Source organism: Equus przewalskii, chromosome 4, assembly GCF_037783145.1.
Source record: "Equus przewalskii isolate Varuska chromosome 4, EquPr2, whole genome shotgun sequence".
In the NCBI taxonomy this organism is placed as follows: Eukaryota; Metazoa; Chordata; class Mammalia; order Perissodactyla; family Equidae; genus Equus; species Equus przewalskii.
This window is the reverse complement of record NC_091834.1, coordinates 88,650,991-88,674,470: the sequence shown is the minus strand read 5'-3', so window position 1 is coordinate 88,674,470 and position 23,480 is coordinate 88,650,991. Positions and strand designations below refer to the sequence as shown.

Below are 23,480 nucleotides of genomic sequence, written 5' to 3'. Positions count from 1 at the left end.
CAGTAGAGACTTCTTCCTCCCCTCCCCCTCCCCCAGTATTCCAGGCTTATTCACTGGAATGAAGGAGGGGAAGTGGTTTAAGAGCCACAGCCCTACAACTCTAAGCCACTAGACTCCATCCCGGGGACGGAGACATGGAGATGGGAGTAGCACTTTGAATCAAATATGAGATGAGATTAAAATTTTAAAATGTATCTGTCTTGGATTTAGGAGCTGGGCAGAGATGTAATTAAGAGACCCCTGTAGCCAATGATAAAAGGAAGTTTGACGTGGAGCAGTTAAGGGTACTGATAGGGAAAGCATAAAATCATTTTGTCTTTATACCCCCAGTGAATCGAGACTCCTCAATAGACCAGCCAAGCCATCATGAAAAGAATTTTGTGTGTTTGGGCTAATGCTTTAATATATACACAATCTGAGGTCTCCAGATCTCATATTCCTCATAATCCTCCAGGAGCAAGATATCCATTTCCCCCATTAGGAGAATCACTTCTATTTAAGAGGTTGAGCATAGACACATAGAAGTAAGGACTAGGGGCTAGCTCTTCTGATCATCATGGCTGTTCTACTTGCACACAAGCACAGCACATTGCCTTTCTGCGCATCTTCCTCCCACCCTAGCTACTATCTCAGAGGGAGACAAAGAATTACCTTTCAAAATAGGTTCAAGGCTAAATCTCCATTAGGCTAATTTATTTTTCCTCAATGGATAATGCAGACAGAATGAAGAAATAGTTTAAAAAAAAGGTGGCAATGGCTATTGAGATATTCCAAAACATTCAGTTTCAGCTATCATATCTACTGTTTAGCAGCCAGGTTGTGATAAGAAAAGCAACCAGAAAAAACTTTTCCTTTGGCCAACATGCCAAAATTACCAGTTTGTCTAGGGACAAACTAATTGACATATATAGAAAAATAAGTGCTAAAAATGTTCTAATAGGAAAGCATTTGATAGATGAACTTGATGGCTAAGAATTGATAACGTATACACAAGTAAACTTAGGCATTATAATTTACTCAGTGCTCTAAGAAATAAGAATTTTCAATCAGTTACTTTAGATTTCTGTTCAACATGGTGGACTAAGCAGATCCAAGCAGTGTTCTTAACTGTGCTTCAAACACATAAATGTTGCAGAAAAAGAAAATAAGAAAAACATTTAGAAACACTCAAATGAACTTGAAAGCAAGAGAGAAACATCTCCAGGTTATAAAAAATAGAAAGAATTCAAAGACAGAGAGTTTAGCCTGAGTTAACTGTGTAGTAGCATTCATCAGTAACACAGCAGAAAACGCTAACTGGGCTCCAGCATAAACCCAGGAGCTAGGAAGGTGGTGTTCTATCTATGAACAGGAATGGAAATATTCTAACCATGGTAACCTACTAATGGGGAAGGAACCAATCAGCAAGAGGTAAGCTCTAGGCTGAGGGGAAGAAAACCCTTTCTGTGTGAGGGAACAGGATCCAAATCTGAACTACCTGATTAGAAATTCCAGCCAAGAGACTGATGTGAGACATGACCTAAAACCAGTGCAACTGACAGAGATCTGAGAAGACAGGTGGGAAACTATCCTATGGGGATGCCTCCACAATCTAGGCAATGCCCTAAAAGTCCTCAGAATTCTGGAACTTGGCTCACCACCGCCAGGAGGAGATTGTGAAAGTCTTCTTTGGATACACTTGTTCAAGAAAAAGGATCTAGAGATACAGGCATTAGGTGATTGTCCATTGAAAAGAGCTGGCCCGATTTCTGGCAGTGAGCCCGTCAGTGCCCTTGTGCCCAGAGCTTCCAGTCAGCTTTTTATTTACCTCACTCCTATATAAACACAGCCAGCCAAGGATCACCAGGGTTCTGAGGAAAGAATGAAAGACAGAGAGCAGCACAAACAACAGAAAAAAGGAACACAGAGGAAACACAGATGAGGCAAGGACAGAAACACACATAAAAATACAAATGATATTCCCAAGAAGATAAGAAAACTATGGTAATTCTGAAAAAAGATCAGGATATTATTAAAAAAAAAACGTCAAAAACAACAACAACAGGGCCGGCTCCATGGCCGAGTGGTTAAGTTCGCGTGCTCTGCTGCGGCGGCCCAGGGCGCGGACATGGCACCGCTCGTCAGGCCACGTTGAGACGGTGTCCCACATCCCACAACTAGAAGGACATGCAACTAAGATATACAACTGTGTACAGTGGGGGTTTGGGGAGATAAAGCAGAAAAAAAAAAAAGGAAGATTGGCAACAGTTGTTGGCCCCGGTGCCAATCTTTAAAAACAAACAAACAAAAAAGAACAAAAGAATTCTAGGAAATTCAAAATATTGTAGTTAAAAACAATGAATATTAAGCCAAAATTAAGGAAACCTCCAGAAATTATAAGATGTAGAAAAGTAGAAAATATTTGAGAAAATATAAAATCAGAGAATCAGTTTAGAAGATCCAGGAGAGAGAGAACAGAGAGAATGGTGAGAAGGAAATTATTACTAAAATGATACAAGAAAATTTCCCATAACTAAAACATACATTTTTCTAGATTGACCAGGCCCACTAAGTGTTCGATAGGACGAATAAAAATCCAAATGATACCAGGGCACACTGTCATGAAATTTTAGAATATTGACAATAAAAAAAAGATTCTAAATACTTCCAGACAGGAAAAAAATCAGGCAACAGACAAATATTCAGGAATCAAAATGGCATCAGACTTGTTAAGATCAACACTGGAATCTCGAAGATAATATAGGCACGCTTTGAGAAGTTTTAGGGAAAATGATTTCCAGCCTAGAATTCCGCACCCAGACAAATATCAATCAAGCACGAGATAAATCCAAGACACTAAAAAATTTTATCTTGTCTGCACCCATGTTCAGGAATCTCCTAGATGATTTTATCCATCAAAATAGAGCTATAAAGAAGGAGGAAAAATGGGATCTAGGAAACAGAGGATTCAAATTTCAGTCCACATGCAAAGGAAATTCCTTTTAATCCTAGGAAGGAAATTCCTAAAATGACTGTGAAGTAAGGATGTAGAACAGCTAGCTGTGAAAGAAACCTAGAAAATTCCAAGAAGTTTCCAGGAAGGATATCTTTAAAGAAAAAAATAAATAAATAACAAACGCCAAATACCAGATGTGTTTGCCTATATTGAAAAGGGTTCAGTGTTAGGATTTATAGTAGAAAACTAAGCAGGTAAAAGAAGTAATTATTAAATCATGAGGGGAGGAGGGAGGAATGCATAGCGTAAAAAATAAAATGTAATCATAGTATATTATGTGATGAGCTAGGAGTGATAGTGGTACAGTTATAATAACACAGGAGCGATGAGGAAGATGACATCTGTTTCTGCAGTTTCTCTTCTGTCTCATAGATCCATTTGTCTGGTCTTGTACCGATACCAAACTGTCTTGAGTATGGTGGCTTTATTAGTCTTAGACATTCTCTGTTAACTTTCTACTGTTGGAGATAAGGATATAACACTTTATATTGTAAGTTAGTCACATTTTCAAATAATATGTTCAATATGTCTTGTGTAATAAACACACTACAGATGGTCTAAAAATTCTGGGAACCCGGGGAAATAGTGTATTTCTTATACTTTTTTAAGATTAATAATTGGACCCATTGCTTTAAATTTAGAAGTAACTCACTTAAAAGTGTTGTCTGAAGCTTGAAGAAAAGCACAAGAAGCAAAGCTTTTGAAAATATAATCACTTATTATTTAAAATTAAGTTTATGCTATGTTTTCAGACTTTTCAGACATCCTATACAGATCATCAGTCATAACAAATAAAATGGATTTATCTCATACATCAAACAGAAATCTTTCTAACTATATTTAGAAATGTATCTGTATGCTATTTATGAGAGATCTACTTTAAACTAATTACATGGAAATATTGAAAAATGAATGGTTTAAATGGTTTAGAATTTATTTAGTAAGTAAATAACGATAGAAAGGGGTTGTAGCAATATTACTAGCAGACAAGTAGAATTTAAGGTGAATTAATGATGAAAAGAATACTCCATCAGGAAGATTTAGAAATCGTGAACTTATATATATCAAACAACATAGCCTGGAGACATATGACCATTTTTTTTTTTTTGGAGGAAGATTAGTCCTGAGCTAACATCTGCCACCAACCCTCCTCTTTTTGCTGAGGAAGACTGGCCCTGAGCTAACATCGGTGCCCATCTTCCTCCACTTTGTATGTGGGACACCTGACACAGCATGGCTTGACAAGCAGTATGTACATCCACACCCAGGATCCGAACTGACGAACCCTGGGCAACCGAACTAGAACATGTGAACTTAACTGCTACACCACGTGGCCGGCCCTGAAACATATGACTAATTTTAACAATAATAATGACTAATTTTATAAGAGGAATTATAGATTCACAAACTTTTTGTGGGAGATATTGACACAGCTCTCTTGGAAATTATAGATTAAGAAACTTTTAAAAATTAGTAAGAATATAAGGGATTTGAACAATACAGTTAAACTAAATCAAAAAACCTTTAAGCAAATGAGAAGTGTTAAAGTAGAAGTGTTCATTTTTGTTTCATTGTATAATCTAGCATAAAAGTACCCATTTTTTTAAAAAATCAAAACATTTGCATTATTCTATTGATGCAAAGTTAATTAGTCAACACTTGCTAGTATCCAGGATTTTTAAATTCTTTTTGTGTATAATTGTCAAAATGCCCTGCAGTTTACTAAAGTAAACTTCTTTTTTTATAGCCCTAACTTTCTGTACCATTTAAATAGGATATTTGCCTCTTTAGTTTAACCAATTCTACTCTTTTTTTTTTATCTTTTCTCTGTTGTTTTTTTCCCCCCAGTCTGCTAATCATTTTCATCTTCTTGGCCTTTCCCTATCAGATGCTTAGAGACTTTATAAATATTTACGCAGTGTTCCTTGTCTTTCTTGATGAAGGAAACACATAGACAGCATTTCCATCTATTCAGCAGCCATTCCCTCTGTGTGCAGACTGGAACTTTGCCTGATCACCGGGATGGTATTTGCTACCAAGCCTTTTATAAATACTAAATGGTGCATTTTTTCACGTTGTGCCCCAAGTGAAGCAAGTTCTCTTTATATACCAGAAGGCCAATCCAAATGACACATGTTTGCTTTATCAACCTCTGTAAAAGTCTAGTGGTAATTTATATTGATTACCTAATAAGAAACTCCAACCCTGGTACAACATGTTCTTTCAGCTGCAGAGCCACACCTGTAGAAAGGCTAACTCACATCTGGTTCCATAAATCTGTTCTTTCTGATCCTCTGGAGAGATATTTTTATGTAAACTATATAGCTACACGTGGAACAGGAAAGACCAAAGCCTATGGCTAAACCTAGTAACCATTTCCACCCCAAGCATTAAGCTCTTACTCCCTTCCTTGACTTTGATGTCTTCCTAGTTGAGAGTCAACTCAATCACTCCTTTTATAAAAGGTGTCTCTCACCAGCTTTATTTATACTTAGATAACCAATTCAAAGTGCTGAGATTGTTGCTTTTAGGGGGTGTTAAGGACTACCTCTGGTCGAGAATATTAGTTTCATCCATTGGTAAGTAGATTCCTCCAATTAATTTTTTATATGAAGATACCTACATTTCCTACCTACATATGGAGATAACAAAGAAGACACCTACATTTCTTCATCCTTATATATTTTTCATCTTTATTGATTCCATTGCATGTAAGGGTCGTATTGTATCTCTACACAAAATCAACTTTAAGCACAAACTGTTATAAATCAAACAACTGGTTACCTTGAAAGCAACTCATTTGTAATTACTATTTGAATTAAATTTATCTCTTTTCCCCCCTTTAAAGTGATTTATCAGTCAAAGCACAACAACATTAAGGAAGTAACCTTGATAGAAAGGACAATAACAAGCCTTATGAGGGAAAGTTACGATGTCACAAATTCAAACAACGTTAGAGCTAGGAGACACTACATCTAGTCCAACCTCTTCATTACAGGAACTGATGCCCCAGAAGGTTGAGTCACCTGCCTGATGTCATCAAGTTGCTCAAAGGCAGAAACTGAATTAAACGGATTCTTCCTGCTATTATCTGCTGCTAACTCCTATTTCAAGGAAAGTTTGGAAGTTTAGTATGTGGAAGGCTATTATTGAGATGATTTCTATAAAGTGAACCTCTCCATAGTTTATATTTTAGTAATAGGCATTTTTCATGAACTGCGGTGTTTTTAAACTGGCCAAAACCTATAGATTTGAAGATTCTAAGGAACATGGATCAGATCTTCTTTTTTGCCTTTGTTAATGTCACAGCTCTTACAGGTAGCTACGATATGATACAACTTAAGAGCAGTTCAACAACCAGATAAACCCTTTCACTCTAACGCTTCTGCCTAAAACTGTAGAATGGGAGTGGAAAGTGCTGCTGGTTAGCATCATCTGTTTGGGATGAGCAGCCTCAGTGACAGCAGGAATAGAGTTCCAGCATCTGGCATCAGGGGGGAACAGACTGAGGAATCTGCAAATAGTCTCAAGGGAAACAAACCAGAGATCAGAGGAGGACTAGGGTATTTTAGGTGGAAAGTCCTCTGGGTTGCTGGCCCAGTAAGCACATGTTCAAGTAAAGAGTTTGCTTACACAATTTTCAACCATGTATTAGATTTCCATCAAAATATCCATAAAATACATATTCAACTTTACTGTATAAAACATTATTCTGTTTTAAAGGGCTTAAAAAATAAAGGACATTAGGCAAAAACTAAGCTGATCCAAATAAAGCATGGAATTTTGTCAATAATAATATATCAATATTGTTTCTTTTTAGTTGTGACAAATGTGCATAGTAATGTTAACCATAGAGGAAATTGGGTGTGGGTATATGAGAACTCTTTAATATTCTTGCAACTCTTCTATAAATCTAAAAACTATTCTAAAATAAAATTTTATGTAAAAAATAATAAAAATAAACAACTGGGCCCACCCATTTGATTGTTTGTGCGAGCTTAGCCCCAAGCACACTTGCTGGGATCAAACGTGCTTTTCTTCTACTCTTCCTCTTAGGTTCCTAGAGCATTTTTAAACTTTTATATATTTGACTATAGATATTATAATCACAGACATTACAAAGCATAGCACTTTCACATGTGTGATCTCATGTGTTACAAATTTAAATGCTGATGAAAGAAAATTTTAGTGAATCTGAACGTGACAAGACTCTAAGATCTGCAGTTGTTCACTATGTGCTTAGGTTTCAGGTAAAGCTTATGAAAAACTTTTCTGACTACATCAGACAAATGCTCAAATTGGATGGTAATCTGTCTTAACCATCCTTTTTCAGCACCTTGGGGTTTCAGATTGGCTCCAAACAGGATGATTGTCAATATTGCTTGTAAAGATGAGTATGGAGAGGAATATGCTTGCCCCAGAAGCCTAACAAAAGGAAAAAAGGAAGAGTTTAAACTGGGGTTGAGGCAGCCCCAGAAGAAGGAGCCAGCCGAAGCTGTCGTGCATGGAATTTTTGGAAACTTCGAATTCCAGACTTTGAATCTAGAGTTTCCTTCATGAATAGATGACTTACATCTTCCCCAGAAACCAACCAGCAAAAGTCTTCATGTTTCAAAGGAAAAAGAAAAGAAAACCATGTCTTAAAGACACTTTTGCACCTGAAGTGCCTTTTATATTAAAGATCTCATCGCTCCCTACCTGGGTGTTATAGAGAAGCGAAACTGTTACTGTCCGTTTGTAATTAGGAAGCTTGAGGCACAAGGAGTCTGTTCAAAGTCACGCAGGTTACCAGCTGTGGACATGAGGCAAGAACTGGGGCTACTTTTCTATGAGACTGCCACCTGGAACCTGAGGCCCCCACAAAATACAAGAGCCAAAATATCAAAACTTAAACCTCAATGCAAACTCTCGGGAAAAAGAATTAGCAAGCTAGAAACTACTCCCAATGGAAAGAGTAATTGTTTTATTTTAACAGCATATCTAAGAGCAGAAATATGGAAAGTGTGAAAGTTCAAAAAAACCTCTCCTACACTTCCTATTTCCTATTTACTCAAACACAGGTGGTCCAACAGTTCCAGGCTGGCTGATATAATCGCTCTATCCAGTCTTGCTGCAATAGAGAGCTTGTCGAGTAGATATTTCCATTTCACCATTGCCATAACTATATACGTACCCTGCAGAATGTGGTTGAAGTATTTTGATTTTTACTTTGTTATTATCAATCTTTTTTAAAAGATACATTTGAGCAAGAGAGACATAAGGCCATCATGGCTAAAGCTTGCGGCTGCCCAACAGCAATAGAACATTTCCAACTGTATAAATCTCAACAGGAGAAGAAACAAAAAATAGGAGAAGGGGGAAGGAGGAGAAGGAAGGAGAAGAAGAGAAAGAGAAGGATGGAGAAAAAGAAGGAGTGGGGGGAGGAGGGAAAGGAAGGAAGGAAGGAGAGAACTTTACCAGAATCCTTATTGCCTTCCATAAAGTATGTTCTTTCACTGTTTTTTTCCCTCCCTCATTAATTTTTAGGGTGCTTGAAAAAAGGAGAGAAAGAAAATTATGTTCCCAACTCTAAAATAAGTAAATAAGTAAACAAAAAGGACAAGAACAACTTTTTCCAGCTGATACAGTGCTATACTGTCAAGTATTTCAGATATCTATGGATTGGTTTCCAGTAATTTGCAAGAGGAAAATGTCCTGCCTTTCTCATTTTAGAGTCAAGAAGGAGCTTCAGGCCTTCCTTGCACGACCCTGATTGATAATTGAAGTGATTTTTCAGAATGACTGTGAGTTGCAGATAATTGAATCATAAAAGAACAACATCTGAAAGGGATTTAAGTCAATGCTTATTCTTTTTGCCTCAAAGTTCGTTTCTACTTATGTTAAACCTTTAGCAACCGTTGGTAGGCCTTTGGCATATATTACTTTAGAGTATAAAACAATCCGGATTACTGAAGCCATAATGGAAGCAGTGCACAGGTAGCTTTGATTCTCATTTTCTTTCTATTTTTTAGGCCATATATTTTCAACTTTAAGTGTACACATGTACACATACGGGAGACGCTTCCTGTAAGATCCCAGAAACATATGCTAAACGCGTCTACATGATAGTTTTAGGCACGGCTGCTTACATGGTGTAGAGATTGTTCTAGTCTCTGAGCAGAGGTGCTGACATGGTGGACAGTCCAGCAAGGGAGCATCTGAGACCCAAAGCAGCTTATAACATTTGGTGGTGGTGGTTGTGCGTGTGTGTGTGTGTGTGTTCAGCTCAGTCTCAGAAATGCAAGGAGTCTGTCCTGTGTGTACTAAGGCAGACAAATGTGGGTTCCCTGATGCAGTCACGATTGTACAGAAACCAAGGGAGGGAAGAGAGAAGAGGACCTCAAGTGCAGAGACAAGAGAGAGAGCTGAGTAGAGGCACGAGAAGAACTGAAGAGAGGAGAGGGGAAAACAGAAACTCACATTGACAAAAGTACATAAAGCTTCTTGGAGTGGGAATAAAAGGAAGAATGAGAACATAAAAGTTTTGTTTTTTTTTTAAAAAAAAGAAAGGTACAGAAACAGAGGAAGTGGTTGCTATGAGACATCGGGAGGGCAGAGAACTACACTGTGGGTAGGATGACCATCCGTCCATTTGCCCAGAACAGTCCCCATTTAGGGCTGTTAATTTAGGGAAATTTTTAATAGCTCCTCTTTTTGCTCTCAAAAGTGTCCTGGTTTGGATAATAAATGATAGAGTCACTCTCTCTATAGACCACCTCCAACCTAACACTGAGAGTAGCCATAAGCAGTACCAAACACAGGACATGGACACCCAGAAGGGCTTTAAGAAAGGGCAGAGGGAAACAGTGACTGAAGAAAAAGGGGAAAAGGAGACAAGGTACAATGGGGGGCAATTTGTAACCAGCCAGGCCAAACACAGATAAAGTTAGGAGGGCCAGTGAGGGGGAAAGTGTATGAAAATGGAAGGATGGATGGAGAAGAGATAGAAGAAAACAAAGACAAGAGACAAATGATTCAGAGTACAACCACGTGCAGGCTTCTAATATTTCCCCCACATGTGGGGATTAGTGGCTGTGATCAGCACGTATAAAAATGACTGAAAGTGGCCATCCTTAGTTTCCACCATGCAGAGGCAAGCACAAAATCACATTGGTTGCTGCCTCCCCAGCAGGCTGCTCCAAAGCTACTCACCTCCTCCTTACACTCTGCCTCTCAGACTTGCAGGCAGCCTTGGCCAAGCCTTCCCACCAAGCCCCCTCCCCCGCTTCTGATGGCTGCATACCAGACTGTCTGCCACCGTGGTTTCACAGGCTTCCACAGATAGGCCACAGAATGCGAAGCTGCACTTCAGTGCGTCATTTCAGAGACCTCTTTTGACTTTTTACTGGATCAGAATTTTGTAACGAAAGGCAGAAAGTAAATGTCAAGGGCAAGTTCAAAAGGCCAAGTGATTTCTAGCTAAGCATTCTCTAGACCCATTGGGAGAAGGATGACCACTAGCAACAGGGTCGTTGGTACTTAGAGTGTCAGAAAATATGCCATGTGAATTTCTAACCACCATTTTGAATTGCAGCATATTATGGATTCAATTGCATCTCCCTCAAAATTCTTATATTGAAGTCCTAACCTCCAGTAATTCAGAATGTGATCTTATTTGGAGACAGGGTCTTTACAGAGGAAATCAAATTAAAATGAGGTCATTAGGATGGGCCTAATTCAATATGACTGGCATCTTTATAAGAAAAGGAAATTTAGATACAGACACACATACAAAAAGAATGCTATGTGAACATGAAGACAGCCATCTACAAGCCAAAGGGAGAGGCCTGGAAAAGACCCTTCCCTTATAGCCCTCAGAAGGGACTAATCCTGCCAACACCTTGACCTTGGACTTCTAGCTTCCAGAAGTGTGAGACAATAAATTTCTGTTTTTACCCAGTTGGTGGTACTTTGTTACAGCAGCCCTAGGAAACTCATATCCCAGATGCAGTCTGGTCAAAGATGAGAGTTAAAAGAAGTTGACCAGACTTCTATAGTTTTTTCATTTCCCTGAGAAGACTAAGTAATGTTACTTTGAGTTATCTGAAAGAGCGGATGCTCCCTACGGCAAGATGATACTGGCTGACATGAATAAATAATTTCAACTGCTCATGCCTCAGTTTCTCCCTCCAGGAAGTTGGTTAGAGGGCGTGTGTTCTGAAATCCCCACTGTGACTGCTTGTTAAGGCAAAGAGTGATCACACGAATATTCTGAGTTTGGGACAGGAAGGTCAAACTTAAGTGTGGAGCCTTACTAATGAATACTGTGTTTGAGAACAGCTGGCAAGGCGAGTGGACTGTAACTCATTTAGTCAACCACTGCAGAGAGATAGACAATTCCCCACCTGACCTCACAGAATCAGCTCTGCTTTGGTGTTTTGAGTATCTAATTTGACATAATCAAACACCAAAACAGCTTGATGTATTTGGACAAAGAGTTTAATCCTTCAGCACATAATTCTAGAACATCTCCGCTTGAGTTGGGGAGAAAGGGTGTAACCTACTTCTTAAACAATCTCTGCCACCAGAAAAGGAGAACACAAAAGTTCTTCTGCAGCCTTCTTCTTCTTCTTTTTAACTAGAGTAGGCCTAGATTCTCCTCCTGTCTAAGTCTCAGTTGAATAATTTCTCAAGTCGGTAGTGAAAGAAATGGTGTTTAGCCCTGCTTCCTTATATGGCAGGGAATGACATTGTGCTTGTCTATTTGAACTGCACTGTGGCTCTCTGACAAGTTATAATGATTGGTTATGGAAACCTCCTGCTCTGGTTTCCATCGCCTTCCTGAGGAAAGACACAGAACAGACAGCAGTAGAGAAATGGAAAGAGAATGGAGTCAGGGAGTGGCATTGAATCCAGCTCTGCCATTTGCCGGGTGTGTGACTTTGGGCAATTATTTAATTTACTTGACTGCCCTGAGGTCGTCATCTTCAACTAGAACAGTGCCTGTCACATAGCAAGTATGCCAGCAAGGTAGTTGAATGAGCTGGCTTATCTTCTCCACCATCTCTAACCTATGAGGGCTCGGAACAACTATCAATCCATTTCTAGTGGCTCTGCCTCCCAAGTTCAGTACTTTTTCTCTGGATAAATCTCAATCATCTCTCTCTCTCTTTTCTCCCCTCTCTCTTCTCCTCTTCTGCCCTCTCCCCTCTCTTCTTCTGCCCTTTCTCCCTTTCTCATTCCGGGTCTAAGACACTGAACACCTACAAAACAATCCAGCCTCAGGAATAATAAAACCCTTTAGCCATACTACAGCCTATTTAGAATGTTAAAGGCAGCACAGATGCAATGGTAAGGGCACAGGAGAAAACTGTGGTTGAAAGGGATGGTGGAGGTTGTCTGCTTCTGCAGAGCAGAGTGGTCCCAGCTCCAGAGAGAGACAGATGTAGTTAGAAATTCCTTATGCAACCCTGAAATAGAGTTTCCTATGACTGGGAACCATTGGCCCTGGTCCTACCTCCTGGAGAACCTAACGTGAAAGAAGTTGGTTCCTTTCACTCCATCTACATGATGGCCATGGAGTAGGCAACTTGAGAGAGTGTGTGGCTAAGGGCGTGGGGACTAAGGGAATGCCATCCTACAGAGCGCCTCCACAGGAAGTCACAGCTGATGGCCGGTGATTTTTAATTCAGTGCCTATCACGTGCAAAGCAGTTTAGAGATATTTTTTCCTAATCCTATGACAACCACAAAATGGAGGAATAATTATCTCCATTTTATACGTGAAGAAATGGGCTAGAAAATGGTAAACTTGAGATTCAAACTCAAGTCCTCCTGATTCCAAAGTTTGTTCTCAAATAGTTCACACCTCCAGAGCTGCAGACAAAACAGGAGTCTCCAGCGACTGGAATAATTAGCAACAGGCTGCACAGTGTGGTGGCTGAGCATGTGGACTATGGAGCCAGACTGTCCAGATCTGAATCCTGGCTCTGCCACTTACTAGCTGTGTGATCTCAGATGTGTCACTTAACCTAATGGTAACTCTGTTTCCTCATCGGTAAAGTTGGTTGTTATGAAGATTATTTATTTTATTTTTATCAAATAGATCTCTATATGCTACTTAGAATGTGCCGGACACTGTTCTAAGCACTCGGTAATGAGATAATTAGAGAGGAATCCATGAGCTCAAATATGAACACCAGCTTCAGCTTTCTGATCAAGAAGAAATCCTGGACATTTATTCCTTTCCTGATTTAACTCACATATTAAGCACGTACTACATGTGGGGCAAGGCACTTTGTTAGGCTCAAGTCACAGAACTGAAAACCTCACAGGTCCCTGTTTTCCTGGTGCTTATGTTCTAGGAGCATAAGAAATAAACACATAAATATGCAATCATAAGCACACATTTTGAATACGCATGCAACTAATTGCAGAGGCCGTGTAGAGGCTAATTCGACCAACTTGATATGTTTGGGTCAGTGGTGTGCTAGCAAATGTTTGACAACAAGCTTTGGGGGTATGTGAGGGGAGGGCAGGGGAGTCTGATTTGCAGCATTTGCTGATTTCTGTGGTGTAAATACTCCCATCATGGCTGATCTCAGGCTCCCAACTGACATCAGTGAATGAAGAATTGGAAGAGAAACTCTGTTGCACAGCATTATACAGTATTTCCATCATGCAGATATAATAGATGTAACTAACCTCAAGAGCACAGGTAATAGTAAAACATAGTAAAATAATTAGGAAGGGATGAGTTTTGAGTCTTTATTACCTTGGTTTTTAATAAATTTATTTAATTGTAAGCTAATATAATTTAATTTTAATAATGGCCATGTTTAACAACTCGTTCTCAAAATCCTGAAAATTTAACAATTGCCTTTTGAGAGCCAGTAGGAGCTGGTTCACACACACTGCTGTTGAGCGTGCATGGAAAAGGGGGACAGTGTCGGGGGGAAAGGGAGACTGAGTCAGGGTGTTGTCATTAACGCAGATGTGGGTCCTAACTTAATTCCTTTTCAGCTGCTCCTCTCCAGCAAGCCCTGCTTTCATGTACACAATGGAAGCACCGCTCTGTAAACTAAACAGCATCGGTACAAATATAGTAACAATTCTGGCATTCTTATTGGACTAGGTCGTTCAGCAGAGATACTTTTAGCTCTCTAATCCTTAGTGAATATAATTGATGTGCTTGGTGTCTGAATATGGTAGACTCTTCTGTGCAATACAGAGGATACAACTCCTGACTGTTGAGTAAGGGAAGACCCTAGAGATGGATTTTCTGTCCCTCTACAAAAAGCAAGTGATTCCCCCGTCCATGCTCCCCAGGTCTCTTGTCTTATAGGGCTCACATGCTTCTGGAAGGGCCGCCCAGGGAAGCATCCAAGCCAGAGGCTGCGATGGCCTCAGCCTCAGAGGACATGTGGGGTGAGGGCAGAGGAAGATTCTCCCGTCTTCCCGCGCAGGATTTGTACATTCCTTCCCACAAAGCGGAGGACAGAGAAAACATCTTCTGTTTTTCCTGGTAAGTTAGATAGCTAAAGTAACCAATCTTCAAAACATCCTAAGGACAGAAATACTTACAGAGAAAAATTCTCCTCACTTCACCCCTCCCCCCGAGCCCGAATTTCACTTCGTAATGGTGGCTGGAACAGGAAGTGGAAATACCATGAGAAATTTTATTCTTGCCACATTTCTAATGCTTTACCAGAGCAAACTCTGGAAATCTCATCAGAAAGGTTGACCTTACAGGGTTGATAGCTTTGTGCCCAAACCCAGAGTATGGGAAGCTGAAGGAATTTTCAGATAAGTATTCTAGCTCTTCTGGAGAGACTCTTCAGCAAAACTGATTATTTGGAGGATACGGCTGTAATTTTTAGAAAGAAATCATTCAAAACTAAACAGCTAGGCTTCTGAGGAATAAGTAACTCCATACATTTACTATAAATTATTTTAAGCATAGATGTACAGAAGTGTTTCTGAGTGTCAAGGTGTTTTAGCAGAATCACCAGGGAGTTTTTACAGACTTACAGATGCTGGACCCACTCTAGACCCACTGAATCAGAATCTCCAGGGATAGGTCTCAGGGATGTCTGTTTGCAAAAAGCCCTACAGTTGATTCTGTTTAAGACACTGATTAGGATCTACTGGAATTTCGGCAAATTGGGCTGCATTGTATAATCCAAATCTGTGAACTTTTAAAACGGCACACTCTCTCTTGCTATCAGGAGAAGCAATCTCATAAAGTGAACAAGTTAACACCCTGGGACTTAGGAGCTGTGTGCTCTGGGACCACCTTTGCCACTAATTCACTTGGTGACCTCAGTCAAGTCACTTGGTTTGTTCTTTCATTCAATAGGTATTTACTGGGCTTCTGTGATGTGGCAGGCACTGGGTATACAATATGAGAAAAATAGATGTTTCCTGCCTTCATGAGTCTTACTGACATTAATCAAAGAAACGTACAAATACCTGTATAATTTTATTTAGCGTGGCCAGGCTTTTGTTTCCTATCCAGGAAATGAAAAGTAGATCACAGGTTCATTTTTTAAAAGCATTTCTTCTTAAGATCCCAAATTTCTTGCCACAAACTTCCCACACACAATATAATTGTATGTTTTAGGTCCACTGATTGAGAAAACACAAAACCAAAAGCTACTATGAATTCAACAACTACTTTAAATAAATTAACATTTTATCATCATAATGCATCTATTTAATTAGAAAAAGAGTACCATGTATTGTGTAAGATGTATTATGTACTCAGTTTGCCAAAAACATTTGCTGCATATATGGATTTGTTTACCTCTTACAATAACTTTGTGGCCTCCCTGGGATCCAAGGTACAGAGGTTAGGAACCTACAGACTATATCAATGATGAGAAATACGTGGTACTTGAGTACCAATGGCCCTTTTCTTCCACAATGGACATCAGTATCAATGATAGCATTTTGTGCCCCCATTGAGGTCTTAGACTCAGCCTCAGAATCCTTCTCAACACAGTGTTCCAGATGGTCACTACCAATTGTTTGGAGCTGGCAAACAGATGAAAAATTATTTGCATTCCATGAGCTAAATGACCCCTAAGGCTCTGCCAGCTTAAAAAATCTATGAATCTATGTATTCAGTTCTGCTGCCTTGAGAGCCTTCTCCTCTGCTCTCCTCTTCAAATATTTGAAGACATTCATGTGGCCCCTACATTTTCTTTGCTTTGGAATAAACAGCTCCAGATCCCTTATCTGTTGCTCATATTCTGTTCTTCGGCCTCCCCCTGGCCTTTGACCCTCATCCCTGGAAGCATATTTGTCAATGCCTCTCTGCAGAACTAACCCAGAAGAGAGCACGTTCTTTTATTACTCCCCTTGACAGGCATCGAGACAGGTGTTCAGCGAATGAAAGATTACATTGCAAACATTGCTGAGAACTGAAACATCCACTGATTAAGAGTACACCAGCTCTTATGCAGTAAGCTTATTAAGTGCTGTGATTTACATCGAGATAGAGTTTTTCTTTATTAAATTTATTAAATAATTATTTATTGACTTTTAAAGATTGCCTTAGTTTGGGGGGAGCCATATTACACCTATGACTCGTATGAAGTTTCTTGCCAAGAAAACACTCGAGTGTTTTTCTTTAGAATCTTTCTAAAATGGATAATTCTATCTTTTCAACGATCAGTGGTGCAAGCTTCCAGGCTCACCTCCCTCAAGCTGGGTTCATCAGGCCGTGCCCAAGTGGACACGAAGATCTGCGTGCCCCTGACGTTAGGGGTTTGCTTCTCTAAGAATTCAGTTATATGAAAATTCAAATTATATTCATGGACAGCTGTTGGACATTTCAGCTAATTTGCCTTCCATGCCTAACTTTCTCTTCTAACTAAAATTAACCACTGGGCTTTATTTACTTTTTTGCCTACGGATCTGCTGCCAGACTCACTGGTAATTCATCCATAGGTGTGCCGGTAACCTTTGATGTCTCCTCCTGCTAAGATTAGCTGAACCAATCATACCTCCTCTCTCAGAATTTGATCAGGAAGCACAGAAGGAACTTGTCAGTCTACAGAGAAACAGAAAGAAGCAGCCACCTGTGCTGCAGCTGAGTTACATTAATGCATTTATGGCAGCACATGGACCTCTGTGAGATCCTTTGACCCACCTTGATTCCAACCCCATCCTGTTTGGACCCTGGTTCTAACTTGGCTTCTGTTCTTGGATTTCCTTGTGATTCCATCCCTTTATCATTCCACATGTATCTTATAATCCTGTCCCTTCACTTGAGCTACTGAAGCTTATTAACATAAGGCTCTATTTTTTCCGAGCACTGTGCCAAGTGCTCTCACAATATGTCACCATACCTGTCTTTATACTGCCTTGCTAAGCAAGCTCTTGGTTTTTAAACCTCTGCCTGACTTCTGATTTTTGCTGTTTCTCTTTTACTTACCTGGCTGTAATTCACATGTTAGCCTATTGTAGTTTATACCCATTCTGGCTTAGACCCTCCGGACCCCAGCGGAACTAACGTCCTTGATGCTTCTGGCCCTTGGGCCCCTTCGGCCCTTTGCCCTGGTACTGACCATCATTAGTACACAGGTGAAATCTGCCTAGTTCCCCAGCTTGAGACAAGCGAGAGGGGATGTTACGTGTGGGTGTAAAAGGAACTGATTATATATTCCTACTTAATAGGTCCCTCTTCAAGTGAGATGATTTCCTTGCAGTCAAGTGCTTTCATCCTCATATTTACTAAACAACGCCAGAAGCCTCAGGAAACAATTAAAAAGCAATTTATCCTCAAGTTATCCATCCATCATTGATTTTTTTTTTTAAGAAAGAAAAACCATGTACTAAAATGAGTGCTTACTAAGAACACTCAATTCACTTAAAATATCCAAATATATATATATATTTATTTTCCTTCAACTATTCCCTTCCTGCTGCTTCGCAATCATTTTATTAAGCTCTCCGTGCTCTCTTAGTTTACGCTTAATAGCAGCCATTCCTAACTTCAGCCGCTAAAAGCTCCCCGTAGAAAACTGCCTCTCTAGAGACGATCACCTTTTCCTTGAAAAGGAGGCATTATGAAGTTTTCTCCTTCTATGTATCTGCATATTTACACCATCCTTTCTTCCTTCCAAAGAATCTGGGAAGCAAGAAAGGACACCTCCACTCATGTTCTGATCCTGTCCGCCCTTGTCTCCAATGGGAATCAAGACTTGACCTCACTCCCCATCCCACCTCCCCCAGCTTAAGGGCTCCTCAAAGGTTTCCCATCTGCCAGTCACAAAGGATACATTCACAAAGGACCTGAAGGGTTTATTTCGAGTTTTTATCAGGTTCTCAAAGGTGTCCACAGCAACAACAGCACAGGAAGAACAACTGACAGGGCCAACCCATCACCCCTTCCGCACAGCCCACAGTCATCCTCTCCTTCTTGCCCTCCTCTCACATCGCTCGCCCACCACCAGCCAGTCATGAGTTTGGGGGTGAAAATCAGGGTGGCTCTTGACCACAGAAATTGCTTTAACATCTACTCTGTTTGCTCTAACTTTTCTCTTTCTGGCTAAAAACATGCAGAGGCTTTCCCCTGTCTCAAACATATCTAGGCTTGACCCTTCTGCTGTTCTCTGGGTCTCATCCTAGAGCTGGGTCACTGTGAATTGTTGATACTGGATCAGGAAAACCTCATGTTTGGCTTGGGGATGCAGGAGCTAGGGAAGCAGGTAGAGGTGGAGAACGGGGGGTAGGGAATTTAGCGATGCCACCAGGGGTTGGTTACAGGAGAGCCAGCTGGGGATACTAAAGACTGAGGCAAATAGAGGTGAGAGGCCGGATACATGGAGCAGTCTGGTCTCAATACCAACAGGAACCACAGCCAGGTGCTCCTGATTACCTCACCCTCCCTACGAGGCCCAGGCTTGACATGCTGGGATTAGTTCCATGCTTTTGGCTGGAGGCAGAGAAGCTGCCTCATTTACTAAGGCCTTTCTGTTGTCAGCACCTTGTCATTGGTCTTCTGCTCAACTGGATCTTCAGATTTCCTGGTTCCTGGATATGGCCTCACACCACTAACAACTTGTCTTATTCTGCCTCCTGATACAGGTGTCCTCCTGGCCTCTGATCATCAAAACCAAAATTTAGACAACATTGGGGTAGACCAGTATTCCCTGGATCCTGAGCTCAGGATTCCAGAAAGAACTAGGATCCAGAAGGTACCACTCAAGGGTCCTCAAATATGAGGGAGGAGCAGATAATTAAGGATACTAGGTAAGAAGTGGAGGATACCAGCCAAGATGAGCATAATGTCCAGAGGGCTCAAATAGCAGGCAGTTTGGAGTATAGGGTCTACAGAGAAGAGGGGCAAACAGCCTCATCTCATTTGGACACCTTAACCACTACGGGAGGTAGGAGAAGCGTAAGAATGCCCATTCCACAGATGAGGTCAAAGAGTTGAGGACTTCCTCAAAGGTCTGGCTGTTTAAATAGAGGAACCAGTGCTGGGACTGAGCTCTCATAGTGGGGCTCCCGAGTGAAGCCTTAGCTGCAAGCATCTCTTTAAATTACTCAACTACTCAGAACCTATGGGCATCTCTCCAGTAACAAACTTGGATTAGTGGATTAGCTGGACAGATGAAGGACTTTTGGTAAGGGGTTCTATTTTCAGGCTTTGAGAGAATTTACCCAGAAAACTCTTTTTCAAAGTCTGAAAATTCTTTGGCAGCATCTTTCTAACCTCCTCCTTAGTCCTACCATGCTATTTGCATACCACTTTGTCAGCATTTTCCCCTGCCACCCCCACTCCCACCCAATGGCCTCACCCCACCACGTTTCTGAGACATGTGATAGACTGCAGGCAGAACTCGGGGACTAGCTAATCCCTTGTCATGTCCATCTCTAAGTCACTCTTTTGTCTTGCTAGAAAGAATAACTAGTAACCATGCTACCAGGAAAATGACAACTGGAGAGAGCTACATGTGTTTTTAAGAAAAGGCCTTGTGAGGTGCATTTTACTCATCAGAACAGAGAACACCCAGGCAGGATTCTGGAACCTTCTGTGACTGGACCCAGCATCAACCTATTCTATCTGACCCAGAGCAGGAGTTCCTCAGGCCAGTCACAGGAGTCAATCAGAATTGTTAATAGCCTGCGAGGACCTGCTTTTACATATCTCATTTAAATCCGTTAAGCTGAGGTCCAAACCTGGTTCTCCTTCTCTGAACCATAATGCAAGAATTGTGTATTCTTTTAAAGCAATCTTTATTTGCTTTAAAATGCCTTATTTGCTTTAAAATTTGCTTATATGATCTAAATTTTTAAATTGCACATTCTATTGGCTTTGAACAATGGAAACAACCCAGCAAGTTACCAATGGATCAATCCATTGTGCCTTCCTTATGAGTGCAGAGACCAACTTTTTATTAGTGACTTTTTGCTCCGGACTTTTGCCATTGTATTTCTCTTTATGAACTGCTTTGAGTAAAATGAAAGTTCTTGTGGGGCAGTTTCCTTGTGCTCCATTTGCCCCCCTGTTTGGAGAGATGTGTTCCAGCTACTATTCAATAGGAGGAAGGTAGCACAAAGAGCTGCCTCAAGTTCAACATAAAGTAAAATATCCAGTCCCCTTGCTCCATCACCACAGAGAGTAGAACACTTAAAGCATTATTTGGAAAAATGTGTTTCTGTGGTTGTCGGGGGGTGGGGAGCACACGAGGAGGAGAGGAGCGAGGAGTGGGAGCAAAGTTCGAACCTTCGGGGTTTGGAGATGTTGGTTTCAAACTGGAATTTATCCTCAAATCCCAAGATTATAGATTTCCTTCCAAACTGCATTCCCAACATGGTTTAGAGAACGGTTGAAAAAGAAATTGCTCTCCATATTTTGATTGACATTAAAAACACTGTGAAAATAGTTTGGAACTTGATCTCTTCGAAGGAAGGACAATAATCAAACTATGGCTTTCGCCTGCAGCCTTTCTCTCACACTTACTCAGAACTGTTCCAGGAAAAGAAATTCACAGGGAATTCTGTTCTCATATATCACTGCTAGAAGGCGAGAGAGGCATTCTCAAGAATATTATCCCCAAATTTCTAAATACAAAGACAAAAGATTATTTAATGAATCCCAACACAGAACTCACTCCATGGAATAAAATCAAGTTGAGTCAGTCATTTGGAGCTGGAAACCTTTAATATCCGAGATTATGAAAAAATGATCAGATTTGCCCTTCTTGCCACATTCCACCTAGTCTTCACTTATAGTCTAGCCATACATGTCTGGTTTCGCCAAACACATTAGAAGGATTTGCTATTTCAGTTTACAAGTCCGTCTGCATAGCCCTGTTAACAGAAGAGATCTATGAATACCAAGTACTTTGTTCTCATCTACTTTTTTTGACCATGTATTGCACCGCACTAAAATTCCCCCGCCCTTTACAATCAGCTCTTTCTAAAAGGAATTCCAGGCTACTACCAACTAGCTGCCTTGTCCTACTGTTTAAGATGCCCAAATATGTCCGACTAACTTGAAATAAAAGCCTGTTTCCTCCCTTTCTGGAACACGCTTCCAACCTACATCTTCTCTAATTCTCTAGTCACACTCAAGTACATTTTTCAAACAGAAAATGAGATTTCTTAAAAAACAGTTTGGTAGGTTGTTAAATTCGGGTTCTAAATACACACCCACTAGCACATGCATTCTCTCATTATTAGGCTTTATAGGAAACAGATCATGGTAGGCATCTTCTGTCTTAGCAAATATCAAACCAGTTATATTCACCCAATCGGAGCTAAATGCCGATGCTCTTTCCACCTTTGACTTTATTTCCTTGCAGCTCTAGAAGTCCAGTCTTAAATACTGGTAGCAGAATAAAATGTAAATGCCTTTGGTTAAAAATCATCATCTTTATGGCTTCTCATCAACCTGAAACTTATTGTTGTTTTTACAGCAAAACCTTCTTAAATCTCTGATAATAAAAGATGCAGGAGAGATCGCTGGTGTGAGCAGACTGGCACAGCACGCCTACTGACACTGGCCTGTGCCGCCCAGGTATGATCCCCATTGCGCTCCTAAACAAAAGGCGATCCTGATCAGAGTCACCGGTACTCCCTGAATATAAGCCTCTCTGTGATCTCTCCTCTCGTCCCGACTCTAAGAACAAAACTTGAAATCTCATCCTGTTTGTCTTCCGGGAACATCTGCAGGGCAGCGAAGCCCAGTCTGGCTCTGAGCATTTGCATGGTTTAGTGGCTTTTACAATCTTGCATCTCCAGCTACCCTGGCCAGGAATGCTGACTGGAACCCAGAGAAAGTCCCCAGACTCTGCGGAAGCGGTGAAAAGAAAACCCTCTGTGCCTTACCTCGTAGGCTGTAACTTCGTCCCGGGACTAAGTCAGAAAGGAAGGACTGATTTCTTTAAGCAGGAGCACAGCAAGAGGGCAGGCAGGCAGGCAGCCTAATACACACTGCTCTATTCAATAAAACTCCAGACCGCCCTTCCTTAGCCCCTCCCAGAAGTCCATGCTAAGTGAACACATATCTCCTATGTTTACAGTCGGCCTTCGGTGGTATGCATTGTCCTGTCGTTTTTCTAATAGGCAGCCAATGACGACACCCCGGCCGAGGTGGATGCAGCCTGCCTGTGGAGATGCCTGTCATTCCCTAGGCATGCTCAGGAAGTCACTCATCAGAAAAACCAAGACCTAAAAAGCTCTGAAACTGCGTGCAGGCTGCCAAAACCAGCCTGCTACATGCCCTTTTTTGGTTATCCTTAGCAGGGCCTCTGGAAGTGAATCCATTGTCAGGAACAATCATAAGAAATGTTAATCTTGGAGCAAGGGGCTGTCTTGTAGAACACAAATGGAACTTTAAAAAGAAAGCACCGTTTATGAAACTAAAAGTTAACAGTGCGTAAGTTTATTGGGGTGGGGGAGGGGACGGTTTTTTAACTGAGGGAGCCTTAATAGTGTATTTCTTTTAAAAGTAGCTGTAGATACAAAATAAAATTAAATTATTATGTAATTTTAAAGCCCGAAATGGCCCAGGACCCAGGTCTGGTGTACGTTGTAACCTGAAAGAGGCACAGCCTCTTAAAATATGTCTCCATGTGTTATAAAAACAACCCACAAAAAAAAGCTTAGTTCTTTTTTAGAAGGTTAACATTCTCCAGAATAAGCATAGGGCCAGAAATCCAGCTGGGCAGGGTCCTACGGGTCTGGTATCCTCGTTGGTTTTCTACGTCCCCTCCCTCTCTCTCTCCTCTTTATTTCTTCAGATTTGGCAACAGGCAGATATTGCTAGAAATTGTGGACGAGAGAGAGGGAGTGAAGAGACCTAGCACCTGCTTTGGGGCTGATGTAGACAGATGCATATGCCCACAGAGATGGCACCGATGGTCTAGTGACTTCTTAAAAGTACTCCAACCAACTCTTCATTGGTAGGATGAGTGCTATGAGCGGGTCAGAATTAAGAGATGCTGAATTAGAATGAAGTTAACTAGCCCATGTGCATATAATCTGTA

At 40.8% G+C, this 23,480-nt stretch overlaps 1 protein-coding gene across 8 annotated transcripts in view; it reads right to left on the bottom strand.

Annotated features, from left to right (window-relative positions):
• The window catches only part of CALD1 (caldesmon 1), a 183,309-nt gene extending 160,592 nt beyond the window's left edge, over positions 1 to 22,717 (bottom strand). For all 8 annotated transcript variants that reach the window (XM_070617755.1, XM_070617758.1, XM_070617759.1 and 5 more), the window contains exon 1: positions 22,321 to 22,717. The gene's annotated coding sequence lies outside the window, so the exon portion shown is untranslated. The remainder of the gene's footprint in view (positions 1 to 22,320) is intronic.
• Between the last annotated feature and the right edge of the window lie 763 nt (positions 22,718 to 23,480).